We start from the raw sequence: 17,705 nt of genomic DNA on the forward strand, positions 1-17,705 counted from the left end.
ACCTTTAATACTTGTGTCCAGTAAGGTTGATATAATTTCCAGAAAAGGCATGCTTTTAATAATGCAGTGCAGGTGCATATAGCCTGGTTAACAAATACTGGTTTAGCGCAGCACTAATAAATATATTCTTTCTCATCATCATATCTGGAAGAAGTCTGACCGGACTATACCTATTGCTTTCAGGATGGATAGAAGAAAGATCTTGATCTTCCATAATTGCTAATATCCTAAGAAAATAAATGTTGTAGGAAGGCCTATGAGTGACATTTGGAAACTCAGCACAGTCAAATGTATGCTCACATTAATGCAACTTCAAGCCTTATAAATACCTATACAAATGGCCCATTTGGGAACCTGTGTGCATACAAATTTAATCAAAGGCCAGTGCAAATTCATATATGTAGAAATACTCAAAATCTGTTACAACACACTTAATATTTTCTAAGTCAAGTTATTAACAAACAGGACACGTTATGAGACCATCGTTTTATACTTGTGTTCAAAGAAGAAGGAGTTATGATAGGAATATTTCTGTGGAGGACAGTCTCTGTAGGAGATTAGTTGCTAGATTGTCGTTTTAAACTTCTCTCAGCCACCTTGAATATAGAGATAACCAGAGTCCTGTTTTGTTTTGTTTTGTTTTCTAGGATTGTTAACATAACAACACTGCTAGAATTAAGGCACAGTACTTGCATGAAACAAGCCATAAATGCAAGACATTAGCATAATTAACTGAATTTCAAATAGTGACACTATTCACTGCAGAAATGCTAGATGAGTGGGGAACTAGAAGGAAGACATGAATGAAAAGCAGGTATATAAATAATTTAGCCTGTCAAAGTGTAGGACCAGGTTACCCCCCAGGTTACTTTCATTTATGGTAAATCTTCTTATATCACTCTGAAAGTATGAAAAGAAGGGTATTTAATGAATTTATTCACACAATAAGGGGCATTTACAGTTGTCAGTGCAGTATAGAGAAAGGACTTACTGCAAATATTAAATTTGAAACTGACATCTGATTTAATAAACGTACTTGCTGGAATCACACCTTTGCTCCAGAAAATTCCTTTCATACGGATTTAAATTCAACTCAAAGATATCTAAAGGTTAATGGCTTGTCTAACACCCCAAATGGCAACTCTAGAGGAAAACTTGGAAAGATTTTTTTTCTATCATTCTCCAGCTATAGTTAGCAGTTCATAGCTTGATCATAGCCCATAAGCTTGAACTGTCTTTCCAGTAAACTCACCATAAAGTTTCTCTGTTCAATTCTGAAAGCAAATGATTTCCCATGGAATAGAATTCATACTGCAGAACACGCTAAATTCCAAAGGCTTTAATTGGTTTTGTTTATTGTGTATCTTAATATTAAAAATCTGTTCATTGTTTCTTCACCAGTAGGCATATCGTGTTTTACCAGAGCAGAAAAAATTATTTAAACATGCTGTTCTTCACATCCTAGGTGCGGTCAAAATTAGGAGTTAGCCTAACACAACAGAAGTTTTTCTATACACCTTCATGCAACTATCTTTACAGGCATTTAAACTACATTTCACCTCTTACATTTTCACCTTATGGTGAGTTCTAGGAATAAACACATTAAAGATTTTGCCTTGTTGTCATAAACCAAAACCAATAAAATATTAATAGAAAGAAAAAAAAAAATTGGACATCACTAGGTGAAAAGTGTCTAGCAGGGGGCATCTTACAAATATTCATAAACCTATTACACCTTATCTATTCATCTTACTGTCAAGTATTAATAGGGGGATATAACATAGTGAAAGATAGATTTGCTGAGAGAAATATGGACTATGTAAAATGGCAGGGTACCTCACAACATTTATCTCTGTTTCTTCTATATTTGCAAAAGAAAACACCTAAAAATGTCTCATCACTGATGGGACGTAAGTGATACTATCAGAGAAATAACAAAATTATTTTATAAAGAGAAAAGAATTGAGACTGGCCTTTCACGACCCCCTTTTTTTTTTCCCCTTTTTTTTCTTTTCCCCCTTTTTACAGCAGAATATCTGAACTCTATAAAGTATTTTGGCCTACTGTTGATGCACAAGGTCTGATGTGCTTGACAAATGGCATATTGGCAAGGTTTACAGAACTTGAAAGATATGCCAAGGCTAGTCTATAAATAATATTAAACAGGAACCTGTTTTTCCCCACCTCCCTTTCTGTGAAATGTTGCCTGCATTCTAATAATAAATGTGGAAAGGGACAGCTCTGTTGGTATTTGAAAGCCCTCTGATACACTTTAAAGACTTCAGACTGTATATTTTCTCAGCTAGAAAGCTGTTTTCTCTTTTAAAATGAAAATCTATATAACATAAGGAAACTATATCATTTTAGTGACATGAAATAAATCTCATTGGCACAGCTTTCACCATAATTTAACTGAGATGCAAGTCAGTATCTTTTAGCGTAGTAAGGCTGATTAAATGAAAACTGAGTTGAAATCAAAGCAAAGCATGTGCTAGTTTATCTGCAAAATAAGCACAATTGCAAATAATGAAGTATCTAAAATAAAGAAATCTTCAGATCCCTGTTATGGCCTTGTACACAATTCACATGCTATTTTATAGCTAAAATATTTGATTCTGACACTACTCCCACCTATGTACATTTTTGTCAATAGAAATCAAACTGGATGTTGGCAGCTTCAGCCCTAAATTTTCATTTATAACAGAGACTACATGTTGCTTTTTTTGCAAAGAAACTGCAAATTTAAGGCAACCCCAGAATCATGTACAAGAACATAAAAAAGCAGGCATAAATCTCAAGAACGACAAGTAAAGAAAAAAAAAAGGAATTTGAGAGGCATGGGTGTTTCTTCTCATTTCTGATTGTCTGTTTTCAACTCAGAACAGTAAGTGTAAAAGAAGGAGTGGAAATGGACCAAAATATGTTTTTTGGCCATACTAGAATATAGGTCCAGTAAGGAGTTTTCCCTGTAAGAGATTAAGAGAGTGGTATCTTTTCTAGGTGAGTTGGTGTCTAGGAGAGAGGGGAAAAAGAAAGACTTTGGTACAGTTGAACAGGAAATGAAGGAAACTTCCAACAAAGTCATATCCTTTCAACCAGTCCTGATCCTAAACATCTCCTTCAGGGAATGAGGTTTTATAACAGGCTTGAAGAAATTGGTGTCAAAGTTTGGGTTCACACATTGTATTCAAATGTATTTGGTTAGCTATGCAAAAAGACTATTTGTAGCTGTCCCAAAGTAGGAATAGATTTAAAAAAAAAAAAATCATCAGTGGGCAAAAAATATTACACAATGAAATAACAGTATGGACACACTGATACATAGTGATTCAAGAAAGATTCTGCTAACTTTGAGCACATTCTTTAACTTTAACTGACTTGAATGTACCTAAACAAAGGGCAAATGAACTAATGAACTCAAACTACAGCTAGGAAAAGTCAAGAAGACATTAGGAAATACTCTTCAGTGGTAAGCATGGTGAAGCACTGAAACAGACTGGCAGGGTGTTTGTAGAGCTCTGGTACATATTTTTGCTTTCCATAAGAAAAATTGATAGAATTATTTCTTTCCTACAGAGCTGATGTTTGAGCTGACATCTGTTGTGCTCGCTAAAAAAAAAACAAAAATCACTGATAATATGGGAAAGGAAGAATATAAATACATATGAAGAAAGGGAAAATGTGAAAATGTGTTATTGGAACGCTACTTGAATAGGGATCAGGAAGGATAAGAAACTATGTGTAATAAAAACGTGAATTTCCAATCTGTCCCCAGGTTTACTGGGCCTGAATGGGTGTTTTTATAAGTTACTGGAGGGTTGGATCTGCAGAATGGAGTCTCCTAGTTGTCCACAGAGCAGGTGTAGCTCATTCATCCCATTACATACCTCCATTCTGGCATGCCAGTATGCCTCAGTCCTCACCAATTCAGAAGTAGGGTGGTTGCCTTGTCCCCTCAAGACTTTGCCTCTTTGCTGCATCTGTCAACAAGTTTTTCAGGTACAAAGCCTTCAGTTGCCCATTTGGAGCTGTTGACAAGAACAAGAGCATCAGACATAAAATTTCTTGCTTGGTTATTAGTAACATCAACAATACTACCCCTCGCAGTGGATTTTTTTTCTGACAAGAACATATCCTTAGTAAGGCATCTGAGGCCAAAAATGTATTGCAAGACAGAACATTACTGTTCAGTCCCACATTTTCAATAGGCCTATTCATGACTTTAAAATGTTTTCTGTGCTTGTGAATGTCTCTGAAAATGGTGAAAGACATAGACTTTTAATAACCCAAATATCTTCCATTAAACCTGATGAAGGTCTTCAACACAAAACAGAACGACATGACACTGTGAAAGAATATGAGCCTGAAGCAGCACGAAAGATGAGTGATTTAGCTACTGTCAGAATTAATAGTGGTCTATTCTGTTAGTTCAGCATTCTTTGGATCGTGGCCCAGAAGGGTATTTAATTATGATACTGGTTCAAGAAAATATGTAAATATGTGATTAGCTTTAAGCCCATTGACTTGAAATTATGTAACTGGTAAAGTGCATCTCCTGAATAGGGGTTTTGAGTGATGTTTTGAGCAACAAAACATTGATTCCAGTTGGACTGTTCTACTTATAGTGAAGCATGAACATTTTTCTGTCATGGGGCAATATTGCATCAAAAATAAATACATGAAGAAACGTAAATCATATAGTTAACAAAAGTTCGTTTTGTCAGCACACCTAAAATTCACTGAAAGATATCATAGTTGAAAGAGAAATCCATAGAATGAAATCAGATTGTGCTATTTCCTTTGTAATAGAGAATCTTTTTTTGTGCAATGATGGCATAGTAATATGAAAGATTTGCACGTACTCAAAGCTCATGAAAGTAACCAAGCTATCCAGGTACTGATATCACTGACATTCACATGGAAAGATTTCCTATTTAAAAAGGAGAGAGGAAAAGATGTTGGGGTGGTTTGGGTTTCTTTTTCCTTAAAAAGATCTTTAGAAAAGATTTAATTTAATTTGCTGTTTAGCTTCAGCAGTTGCTAAATGACAGAGAAGAGTTGGTGGTGGACTAGAACTGGTGCTAACAGATTTGAAAAACAAGCACAGGAGGACAGAGAAAAAAATAAGAAAGAATGCTAGTATTAGTAAAACTTTTGGATAAGCTTACCTTCTTGAAAGAGTCAAGAGACATGTGAGACAGGGAATCTGATGGGGAAGGCCAACAGTAAGATATGTAATATATTAAAAAAAAAGTTTACAAAAGAAGACAAAGTAAAACGGTTATGTATTTTGGGATTTGTAGTCAAAATGGGATTTAGTTACCAGTATAAGGAACTAGCCCTTCTTAAAGCTTTTCACATTATAGATTGCTTTATCACTTTTTGGAGGATTTTTTTCAGTTCTTAGATTCTTTGTGTAAATGTAAACCACACTGCTTTCATTTTTATTTCATCTAGATCTTACCAAGTGCCTAAATTTGAAAAGCTGTCTCTGAGTATCCTTCTAGGCAGAGTCTGAAATGTAAAATGTTGCCACTCGTCATAAATTCATTGGCCTCAGCAAAAGAACATGCATGAACAAGGAGACAGATGGCATCACTTAATGGTTTGCTCAGTGCCTGCTGCTTCTTCCTCAGCTGTCAGTAGAGCTTCTCCACACCTGAGAGCTCACTGCTGCACCCCACTGGGCTCTCTCCAGCCAGGCTAGCAGGATTACAGGGCTCTCCTATCCCTGCCACAGATGTGGCAATAAGTCCTCCCAAGAAGAGATGATAGCGTTGTGAAGTGACTTCTACATCAAGGGACAGCAAGGGAAACAAGAAGAACAGCAAAAGTGTATTTTAGAAATCTTATGTAAAAGATAACTTTGGAATCTTTGGTGATCAGCTTTTTACAAGATGTTTGTTTTGATATCTACAATGAGACATGATGTCATAGAGCTGGACACTAACAGAACATCAAAAAATTGGCAGTAGAAACACATTTAAACAAGGTAGAAATACAGTATTTGGGACAGTAGAAGTAGTGCCTAAGCTGTCTTTTAAGTTTGGAGATAATTTTATACTTCTGTGATAGTGGGAGATATTCATAGGTAGGGGCAGTAAATCATGTGGTGCAAAAAGGGCTGCATTCAAAGAAAAGAGAAGAAAAGAAGTATCGAAGAAGTTTCCCATTAAATCACTGGGAATCATATGGGACACAACTTCAGCAGTATTGAGCAGCTCATTTGAATGTTAATAACATAGATTCAGACCATGTTTCCAGCCCACATTTTCCTGAGCCATTGCACCCTGAATTTTGAATCTTTCTCTTTGATCTGGGATTCAGATATAGGGGCTTGCTGGGAAGGGGGGGCCCTCTCCCCTTGCCAACTTGGTGTGTGAGACATGGGCAGGGTGAAGGACGTAAAACAAGGATTTAGAGAATTTACATAAGTTTTGAGCTGTGCAAACATGTGAGGAATTTCCTCTTTCTTTCTGCAAACAGAATATTTCTGTGACAATGTGGCTCCTACAGACACAAATGTAAGCACATGTAAGTGAGGAACAAACACAAAGTACAACATATATGTATATCTACAATGGGGTTGTCAGATCACATGGATAAATAGTCCTTTATATGCATAGTACATGTAGTGACAATGAGTCACATGTAATCTAGTAATCATGGAACAAGAGACTGTAATCTTTTAAATAAAATGGGGACGCATTTCTTCTTGAATTTGACAGCAATTCATGTGTTCAACTGTGTTCTCACTAGTCACTTTTTTTTTTTTAGTTTAAAAGAACTCCAGTGGTTTGAATTTTCCCACCAGTATAGTGCAACTTGGAATATTAATTTAGAAATATTTTATTGACAATCTGTGTATGGTTCCAGCAGATACCTGCTCGATGCACAGTAAAAAGCAGAAAACCATACCTGAAGAATTCCTTCCTCAGACTTCTGTTTTCCAGGTCTAAACATGCTGAGCCTAATAGACAGTTATTGAAGTCTACTGTGTAACATCATATTACCATAGCAACAGAGATGAGACCGTACTTTGCAAACAAAATTGGCAACTAAATGAGACTCATTGTCAGTGGTTTTGCCACTCCTACAAAAGTGGTTTAAAAGACATCATGAGATGGCAATGTGATAAGCAACACAGATCAAAAGCCACTGGATCAGTGTGTAGTAAATTCACTAGCAGGCACTAAAGAAGAATTCAATTGAACTTATGACAAAGAAAAAGAATCCCCTTATCCTTCAATAAGAAGAATGCTTTTATCTCTTTGCTTCTGTTTTGTTCTGAATCCTGCATTTTGTGGTTTTGGTTTTGGTTTTTTTCAACAATCACAACAGAAGACACTAGTCATTGAATTTACTTAAAATCTATTAAACCAAAGTAACTGATTATTGATTAGGTGCATACAAAACAATATGACGAAAATCAGGAAGGTGTATATCTGAACTATTCCTATTTGTTGAGATTTAATCCATCTTTCAGCTTTCTGATGGAATAAGTCACAAAATATTCCTACCGCACATACAAACACAAGCTATCACTCTCAATCTATCGTACTGTTACTTGCACTATTTATAGCTACATAGCTAGGTTTCAACTCTGATACGATTTCCAAAACAGGTGTAGAATGCTGCAGGATAAAACACATTGATTACTTCTTGTTGCATTGATTAGTATTGAAAATCAACCTCAAATGTAACCCCACCTCAAATATATATATATATATATATATAAGCCTGAATGGATCCATATCTTTAAATATTTCTATATTAATAACAACAATAATGACAATAATAATTGTGAGGACTTCCAGAAAAGTAAAGTTATCTGGATATAATGGGATGAATCTAGTAGAGAGGAATGAACTCAAAGAAAATTCCTTGTAGCTGTGAATCTGTCCAGGACTCCTACAAATATTTAAAAAGTAACATTTTTATAATTTAACACATCATCTTATTCCTATGTCTCTTTCTTATTTAACTGGGAAACATGTGGAGAGACCATCAGCACACTTCTTTCTCCACTTTATCAACAAATGCTTACACATGCTAACAGTACAATTAAGTAAGAATCAATGCATGCTCTGTCCTGCCATACCAGGAAAATATACAGTGGATATTAAATTAAGAAAAATCCCCAGCGACATACACACTACTCCACCAGAACATATTTAAGACTCGGTGTAAGCTCTAAGCTATTCCTCTGAGTTCGTGCAAAATATCCAAATCTACAGCTGCCATAAAGCTTGACTATATTGTGCCCAGTACACCCATTTCCATCATGATGAGTATGTGACAGTTGCTAAGTGTCATTTGGTTTTGCCAAATGCAATAATACACTCACTGGACATCAACATGTGTTGGATCACTTTTCCTGCTCTTTATTTTCACTTTCATTCATACTGTTAGTCATGTATTACTTAAGCCCATTATATGCTGCTGCTGCAAATATATTACTAATGTTTCTTATTTATAGAGCTTTTCAGAATTCTCTTTTATTTTTATGGTTAAAGCTTCTTTCAGAAAATATTGATGTTATTTTGTTTAAATTGTTTCATACATACATGTTTTCTAAAAAAGGTTGATAATCCTTGGCATAGGCAGAAATAATGTGTATGATGTAGGGGGTGAGGCAGGATGACTTCAAAACTGGATATTGGACATTATATAACTAATGAAGAGAAATTAAGGCAAAGAAAATAATAAGTGGTTCCCTAAATAATCTTCCTCTCTTACAATGATGCATTATTTTAAATAGGATATTCAATGATCCTTGTTACTGAAACTTAAGCTCCAAGCACATCTTGTTTTGTAGATAGGTAGACATGATCTGCCCAGTTATTAAGACAGATACAAGGTTAAAAAAGCAATTAGATATGGAAGAAGCTGTTTTCTCCTCCTTCTGCAAATCAAAGTTCCATTTAGTATAGCTTTCCGTTCGTGTTGATGAACTATCCCTAACCTTTAACTACAGAGAATATGTACTTATACACCCACTGACATGAGCAAACTGTTCAGAAATAGCAAAATGCAAAGAAAGGTAAAGGGGGATAAGAAAGAACAAAGAGTTTTTGTTCTTCATATTATTTAGTTGATAACATTTTCTTTCTGTTTATTAATTTTGCATCAGATGGAATTGTGGTGTATGCCAGTTCTTGCTCCTCTCCATGTTTACTTGGTAAACTGCAGACAGCTGAATAGTCATCATCTTTTGTGATGTGTTCTCTGTTTCAAATCAATTCATAGTTGTCCAAATGAGAAGTATGGTTGCTAGACACATGACAAATCTTGGCTCAGAGATACATCACTGTTATTGATTTGCTAGATTAACATCTCAGAAGGGAAAGAAGGATGATCATAAATTAGTAAGAGTCGCAAGAGTGATACTCAGAAAACCTACTTTACATACATTTTCAGCTATAGTCTTACTAGATTTTTTTGAGTCTATCCCATGTGCAGCTTTCCACTGATATTAATTTGTGTTTCATAGAATCATAGAATCATAGAATGCTTTGGGTTGGAAGGGACCTTTAGAGGTCATCTAGCCCAACCCCTCCCCCTGCACTGAGCAGGGACAGCTTTAACCAGATCAGGTTGCTCAGAGCCCCATCCAACCTGACCTTGAAGGTTTCCAGGGATGAGGACTCCACTACCTCTCTGGGCAACCTGTGCCAGTGCCTCACCACCCTCATTGTAAAAAATTTCTTTCTCATGTCTAGTCTAAATCTGTTCCATTATTCCTTGTTCTGTCACAACAGGCCTAGCTAAAGACATTCTCCCCATCCTTCCTGTAGGCCCCCTTTAAGTACTGAAAGGTCGCAATAAGGTCTCCCCGCAGCCTTCTCTTCTCCAGGCTGAACAACCCCAACTCTCTCAGCCTGGCCTCGTAAGAGAGGTGCTCCAGCCCTCGCATCATTTTGGTGGCCCTCCTCTGGACCCGCTCCAACAGGTCCATGTCCTTCTTGTGCTGAGGGCTCCAGAGCTGGACGCAGTACTCCTGATGAGGTCTCAAATTTGATATTATCAATATTATATATTGATGTTAATAATGTATTTACAAGTAAATACTTTGTACTTACACAGTTTTCATAGTCTATAAGCTTACTTGCTGTGCCTGAAAGATGTCTGGACTACACAGTATGTTTAGCAAGAGGTTGAATTCAGAAACTGGCAGTGGGTTTTGCCTGGAAGCCTACCCTATGCTGATCCTATAGCTTTGCAGTTTTTTGCATTCTACTTACTTATTGTCATTAGTCTTCCTTGCTGCTTCTGGCTAGCATCATCACAGCATGGCACAGCTCCATGCTTGCATTTTCAGTTTGTCAGTTCAGAAAGAATATAAGTACAAAGGTACAGAGACAGATAAACAGAGTGATTGGTGATGTGGAAAAGCTTGCATTAGAGGAGGAATTAAACAAGAGAAATTCAACAGGCAAGTGTTCTTCATCTTTCAAAGGATGCAGGTCAGAGAATGTGATCGAGATACCTAAAGGTAATGAAAACAAATATGAAATTGTTGCTCCCTATTTCACATAACACAAGAATTACCATGTACCAATGAGGCTTAAATTAAAGAGAAACAAAAAAAAGTGAGTAAATTCATTATTAAATCATGGAGCTTGCCATCATAAGATATTTTGGGTAGCAGAAGTATGAATTAGATTAGAATAGTGGGTTAGACAAATTAATGCATGGAAGAGAGATGCTTCAAAGACTTTAAAATATAATGACACAAGTATAACTTGTAGTTTACAAGACCTCTAAGAATTTGCTGATTGCTTGACGCTGCAATAGCATACTTTGCAATGTGTTGAATTCAACCCTGCCTTGGTCTTTTATTCTCCCTCCTAGATTTCACTGAAAACAATGGCATCTATGTTCTTATGCCCTGCTATCATTTTTAGTATCAAAGAATGAGAAAGCATTACCTGCTTTATTTTGCTGTTAAGTTTTGGGCACTATGTTATACAGAAGCACTCGTTTGTGTCTTACATTTCCATTCCACTACCTTGTAGTTGGAAGGATTTTAAGAACAACAAAATATTGCCCCACAATGCACCAAAGCCAAAGACAGTGAATGTGGTCTAAATGATACTTTTCCTTTGTTCTTTTTCAGAAAATAAAGAGATTTCACCTTTAAAAATGACTAAATTTAAAGAAGGTCTGAAGAAATGTTCAGAATATTTGAACAATAATAGGTGACAAGTCCTGTCTACCAAGTCATGACTTTGATGGATATTTACTATGAGGGCTGAGTACACTTATGAAAATAAAGTTAAAAATCAGGAAGGTAGAGACAGAGTGTAGAGCACTGCTATGTTTTGATAACAGTAATGACATACAGCAAGATTCTAGAAAAAAAAGAAGTGTTTGTTGAGTGCCTCCTGTAAACCTGTGTTGTTTCTTCTTTGTACGCATTGTTGAGTCATAGCAGTTGAAAGGAAGAGAAGCCACTCAGAAAATTCTTAACAGTTAAAATAAATAAAATGACAGCTTTCCCCTCTCATCAGCTGAACACAGTATTATTTATCTCTCAGTCAGATCCACCCACCCAAACTATGCACTTACCAAAGCAAGTGATGTGACCTTTAAGGAAAGCACCTTTCAATTTCTAAGTCTAGAGCATAAATTGAAAAAATAAAGGCATGAAGAACAGGAAATAACAGAATTGTCAAAGATAATGCCAAACCTACAGCAATATTAAAGTATGATTGAATAGCTGCTTTTTGATATATAAGAATACTTGTTTTAATACCTAAATACTAGTTTGATCATCCAGCCCTTCCAAATATACTAATGCAACTGCTTCAAAGGATGTTTTTCTACACTGTCTTACACAGGTCAAACTGACTGTCAGCTATGGAAATATCATAACATTTGGTGTATAGGAAGAGGTGGCCTTTAAGTGGTGACAATGAGCATGTATTTCTCTTAAGCTTAAATATATGTGGAGAATTATAGCATGATAAAATTGTCCAACATACATAGCACACAATCCAGGTGTTAACACAGTTGCACAGATGCCTTCTATTAGGACAACTACACTTTGTGGCTGAGACAATACAGGATCTTGCTGTTACCAAAAGAGGGAGGTACGATTCCCTCCTCTCTGCTAACCCATATCTTCCTCATTACATGTTCCTGCTTCCTCATTTGGCTTTGGCTTTCTTCCAGTCTTCTCTCAGATTACTAAATTCAACCGCCAACACACACTCTTAAAAAAAAAAGTGCTCACAATTTTTACTTTGGTTTTCTTCAGGTTCAGCAGCTGAACTGTTTGAAAGCAAGATCTATCATCTGCCAGGGCCAGCCTGAACAGAGGCTGGAGTAAAAAGCCAGGACCTCTTTCCATGAGGCTAGAGCAGGTTCTTCTCATTTCAGCAACGGTGAAACACTGAACTGGGTAAAGCCATGGATATGTAACCTTACAGTCTTGCTTCTTAGTCAGAAAAACAAAGCTCGTTAGGATCTGAAGGAAACCAGTCTAATGGTACAAAAATACTATCATCTTCATAGTACAGAGGGAGAAGTTAATGCATGGTAAGTAAATCCTTTCTACAGTGACACATGAATCTTTTGCAGTGAGGGAGAGAGCACAGTTTTCCAAATTTTCAGTGTTTTGATTTAATTAGAAAATTATCTTTGATTATGATCAACATTCTGCCAGTTGGGTGATGAATGTACTTCATGTAGTTGTTTGAAGCTCTGCATGAAAATTAACACTACTTGAAAATAGATTCCATGCTACATGTGCAAGTGAACAGTCATAGTTACTAAAGTACATTGATTACCTTCCTGTAATTACAAGGTCTTGCCTGTTTGGACACACAAGAATTTCATCAGTTTCTACAAAGTTCATTATGTCACTTTTAATTTTTACTCTTCATATAAAGACAGTATTAGCATAATTACTTTTAGGGGACTAAAGAGCATCCTTGATGTTATACATCAATTCTTGTATTTTTTCCAAGCTTGAGTCTCTCTGACTGTAAGAGTTGATATTCAGATGTGCAAATGATACCAGGGTTATCACAATTTGTTGCACAACTCTAGTTCAGAATGTAGTAATACCATCAAGATGAAATAAAATAGCTAATGTATAAGGCAAATATGAAAATTCCAAAATTCTCACTACAATGGAGAAGTTGGTCACTTAGAGCAGTTGTTGTGTCATTAACTAGTCCATTCTAGTTTTTGTGCATTTCTTCAGGTATTTTTGTACTGTCTATTTTTTCCCTCTTTAACTTCAACCCTTGGCCACCTTCTTGGCACCAAAATATATTTTATTCACAGTGATTTTTCTTCAATGGTTTTTTTTTTTTCATACTTATACTCCAAAATAAATGCATTTTCAAGATTATTTTCTTGTCTTAGAAAATCAATGGGAATATTATTAGTGACTTAGGTGGGTGCAGAGACAGACAACAATTGCTTCACAGGGACATATAAAAGAACTTAGTTAACCACTCTTCTAAGCTGTGTAACAAGAAAGTGCCAGATGATCTTGCCAAAAAACAGGACTCATAGATACTTTAGGGCACACTTCAAGGTGCAGTGAACAAAGAATCAAATTCACAAGAATAACTTTTAGCTCAGATTTCAGCAGTCTCTCAGGAATACCTTTTGCATTTCTATGTTTTTCCTGAAGCAGTCTTGATACTGACACATGGCTTTTAAAGTAGTTGCCAAAGTAGTTCATTATGTTACTAATATTATTGTGTATTCCAATAACAGAGAGGAGTCCTCAGGATAGGCACCATTCAAGAGCTTACAGTTTAAAATAGACCAGAATAAGGAACAGAAAAAAAAACCACAAAGTGAAGTAAATTGCCTATGATCATTCAGAAAGTCAGTAGCAGGAATGGGACTTAGATTTGGAAGTCCTCGTTCCCAATCCAATGAGTATCTTCCTCTGAGGATTGCACTGATGTGCTATGTCTTACTCTTGTCCAGGCAAGACCTCCTTTCACCAGATCACTCTGCAGCACATAACAGGAGACACCTGAAGGGCATGATAGGTGGTTGGGGGATGGATTATAATGACTTGGCACCTTTCCACCTTGGATGCAGGCCCAAGTGGAGTTTGCATAATCACTTGCAGACTTTGCTCCATCTTACTGAAATGTTTAACAAAGACCAATCCCCTGTCAAACTGTCTTCTCCATACAGGCACTAAGAGAGCTGTGGAGATACCTTAGGCGTGAAAGTCAGCTACATGTTGACAGGGCACTTGCAGCTGTAGATACTGTTCACTGTATGCAGCTGTAGCATCATTCTGTGCCCTAAATGGCTTCTCCTGTAAGTAGTTCTATACACATGTTCCTGTTCACCTATTTGTTATTTTCTCCTTGGACCAAACCAGGACTGAAATTAATGATATAAGTAGAAATAAAACAAAAAAATACAGCAGAACTTTTGCAAGAAGCAGTCTCCCTTTCCCCCACTACCAACAGAGGCAAACTCTGCCAAAGCAGCCCTTCTTCATCCTGACGTGGTGACAATGCACAAGGAGATTTGAGATTTCAGCAATCTTTTCTTATTTTTCCCACAGAACTTCTTTGCTAATGATTTATTACTGTGAGAAAGAAAAATTTCTTGTGCATCTGGACTTTTTTTTTAGCAAGGCAGTCATATTCAGAAATAGAATAGGGTATATCTGTTGATCCATCTGAAGCTCACTCCATCTCACAGTTAATGAGAATGCTCTTCTAGATCTCTATTAAAGTCCTTCAGCGTTTAGTCATGTTCTGATATCAAGTAAAGTGATTTAAAGCTCTTTAAAAAGGGCAATTTACCAATAAGTCTGCAGAACAGACAGACAAGATTCTGTCCAAGACAGCAAATATAGATTCTTTCCTTACAGCACTAAAGCAGGTAGACCAGCAAAACAGAATTGCTCTTACAGACTCAGGGAACAAGAAAAGAGAGGGAGAGCAAGGAAAGGGAGGGAGGAAGAAAAGAAAAAAGGCAATTAAGCTAATGCAATTTGGGTATCACAAGGTTATAGATATTTCAAGAGCTGAGCAATTTACCGTCTGGAAAGGGAGAAGAGCTCTTGCATAAAATGTCCCCAGTTCAGATTTATTATGCTTTTACTTGCGTTATATGTGATACAGTTAGCAGGAGGTGCCAATAAGGCATTCTCTCAAGGACGTGGTCATTCCATACCATCTGTTATTAATTGCATTGTCCTTTCCACAGCTAGCTAGAGGGGAAAAAGTTCTCTGAGAACCACCTGCAAATTCTAACTGTATGATGACTGGAATTTAAAAATATCTGAATGGAGTACGCAAGTAGATGAAGAGTACCAGAGCAAAGCTGCTTCTCAAAAATCCAAGAAAAAAATGCATGAATGTGAGGCCTCAGTGTAATGTAGATTCAAGTTGCATTGATTTTTTTTTCAAATTTTCAACTACAATGATAGCTACCCTGTAAAAATATATTGCAGAAATGAAAAAGGAACAATTAAAACTGGCCATTGGAAATATAGCTGCAGGGTATATGCTTTGTTGAAGACGTGGATGTTTTAATGGATTTTCATTTGCATGTCCCCTATGTTGCTCATAAAATCAGGAATCAAAGATAATAAAGATTGACTACTCCTTTCTTGGTTTTTTTTGGAGAGAGGAGGGAAGAAAAGGAAGGAGAAATATAAATGACACCCTAACCCAGCAACATCATTTTATTAAGCTGTTAGTGAAAGTACATTGTGGACTTTTGTCAACAGTATGTATTTTGTGCCATTTTAGTTACTTGGGTCTAGATAGTATGGAGTGCTTAGATATCTTTAAAAGGAATGCAGGCTAAGCTCTGTATTTAAAAAAAAAAAAATTCCTTCCCATATGTCATGGCTTAACCCCGGCCAGCAGCTAGGGACCACACAGCCACTCACTCACGCCCCGCTAGCGGGATGGGGAGAGAATTGGAAGGGTAAAAGAGATAACTTGTGGGTTAAGATAAAGACAGTTTAATAGGTAAAGCAAAAGCTGCATACACAAGCAAAGCAAAACAAGGAATTCATTCACTTCCCATCAGCAGGCAGGTGTTCAGCCATTTCCAGGAAAGCAGGGCTCCATCACACATAATGGTTACTTGGGAAGACAAAAGGCCACCATTCTGAATGTGTCCCCCTCTTCCTTCTTCTTCCCCCAGCTTTATATGCTAAGCATGACGTCATGCTTGTATGGTATGGGTTATCCCTTTGGTCAGTTGGGGTCAACTGTCCCAGCTGTGTCCCCTTCCAACTTCTTGTGCACCCCCAGCCTACTTGCTGGTGGGGTGCTGTGAGAAGCAAGAAAAGCCTTGACTCTGTGTAAGCACTGCTTAGCAATGATGAAAACATCCCTGTATTATCAACACTGTTTCCAGCACAAATCCAAAACATAGACCCATACAAGCTATTATGAAGAAATTTAACTCTATCTCAGCCAAAACCAATACAACATATCACTGTAAAGATCTGTTAAACAGACTTATACTGGGATGTCTTCATTGTTATGTTGGGCTAGGTTACAGGCTATACCCATGTACACACATGTACTAAAAGAGGGAAAGAAACCTATTACTACCTTTCCTTAGTTATTTGAACCAGATAGAAGAAAAACTAACCACGTTATGCTGATGTCACTGAAACAGGGCACAAAAGCCTTGACTCCAGTGCACAGCTAAATGGCCATGCCATGCAAAAGTATATTCTAACAAATAAGGAAGTAGTGAAGTACTGAAGCCAAGAAAACCAGGGAAACCAGGAGGCACACGGTAAAATCTCAGTCACAGTAGGCTGTGTGGCACATTCCCCAGGAAACAAAAATACAAGCTCCATACAAAGCTTGTGGACCCCTCAGTTTCAGTACAGTAATTTAATTATAAAATATATGATACCAAACATGAAAACATTTCAGACAGAATTAGTAAAATGTGGATTATGCAGTAAAACTTTCCAGGATTCTGATTCTTTTCTTAAAAGTGCTGAATCTTTTTAAAAGTTATGGGTTTCAGTGGAAACTGAGTGGGGCCGTCATCAGAATCAGGATCACAGAGCAGACCATCACAGTAAGGCCAAATTAAAAGATTACACATAGGAGAAAAAGATGGAGGTGAGGCCTTGCTTGAGTTTAGATATATTCTTAGTTGCTTTTTGACATCATATATCAAACAAGCAGATCTAAAGCAGGAATTTGAATTGCACTGCAGATGAAAAGGGATGAGATGTAAGGAGGAATTTGAGGCAGCAGGATGAAGTTGCTTGACTTACAGGAAAAAACAATGCTTTTCTTGTGTAGAAGTCAATATAAAGAAGACATAAATATAAAAGATTATGGTCAAAGTGCTTAATTATAAAGTCCCTACCCTATAAACATGAACACACAAAACTGAGAACAAGAAACAAAGAAGTATGATGCTTTCAGAATACAACAAAAAATTGGGACTGGTCTGGCTTATAATTTTCATACATATTCCCCAAAGAGTATTAGGTTGTCCGGCTTCCCAACAGTGTAGAAATTTGCATTTTATATTAAATATGTAAAGTCTACCAAAATCTTCTCCCCATTATGTTCCAGAAACTAACATATATGGTGCCTGGTGATTCACCTTCTCAACCATTTTGGCTCTTAATTAAGCCCGAACTTAAGTGTTAGTATAGCTAGGCTTTTGCTTCAGAAAATGTTTATATTCTGTGTTCTTCAAGTAATGTTTCAAAA

The sequence above is a fragment of the Pelecanus crispus genome, chromosome Z, assembly GCF_030463565.1.
Source record: "Pelecanus crispus isolate bPelCri1 chromosome Z, bPelCri1.pri, whole genome shotgun sequence".
Classification (NCBI taxonomy): Eukaryota; Metazoa; Chordata; class Aves; order Pelecaniformes; family Pelecanidae; genus Pelecanus; species Pelecanus crispus.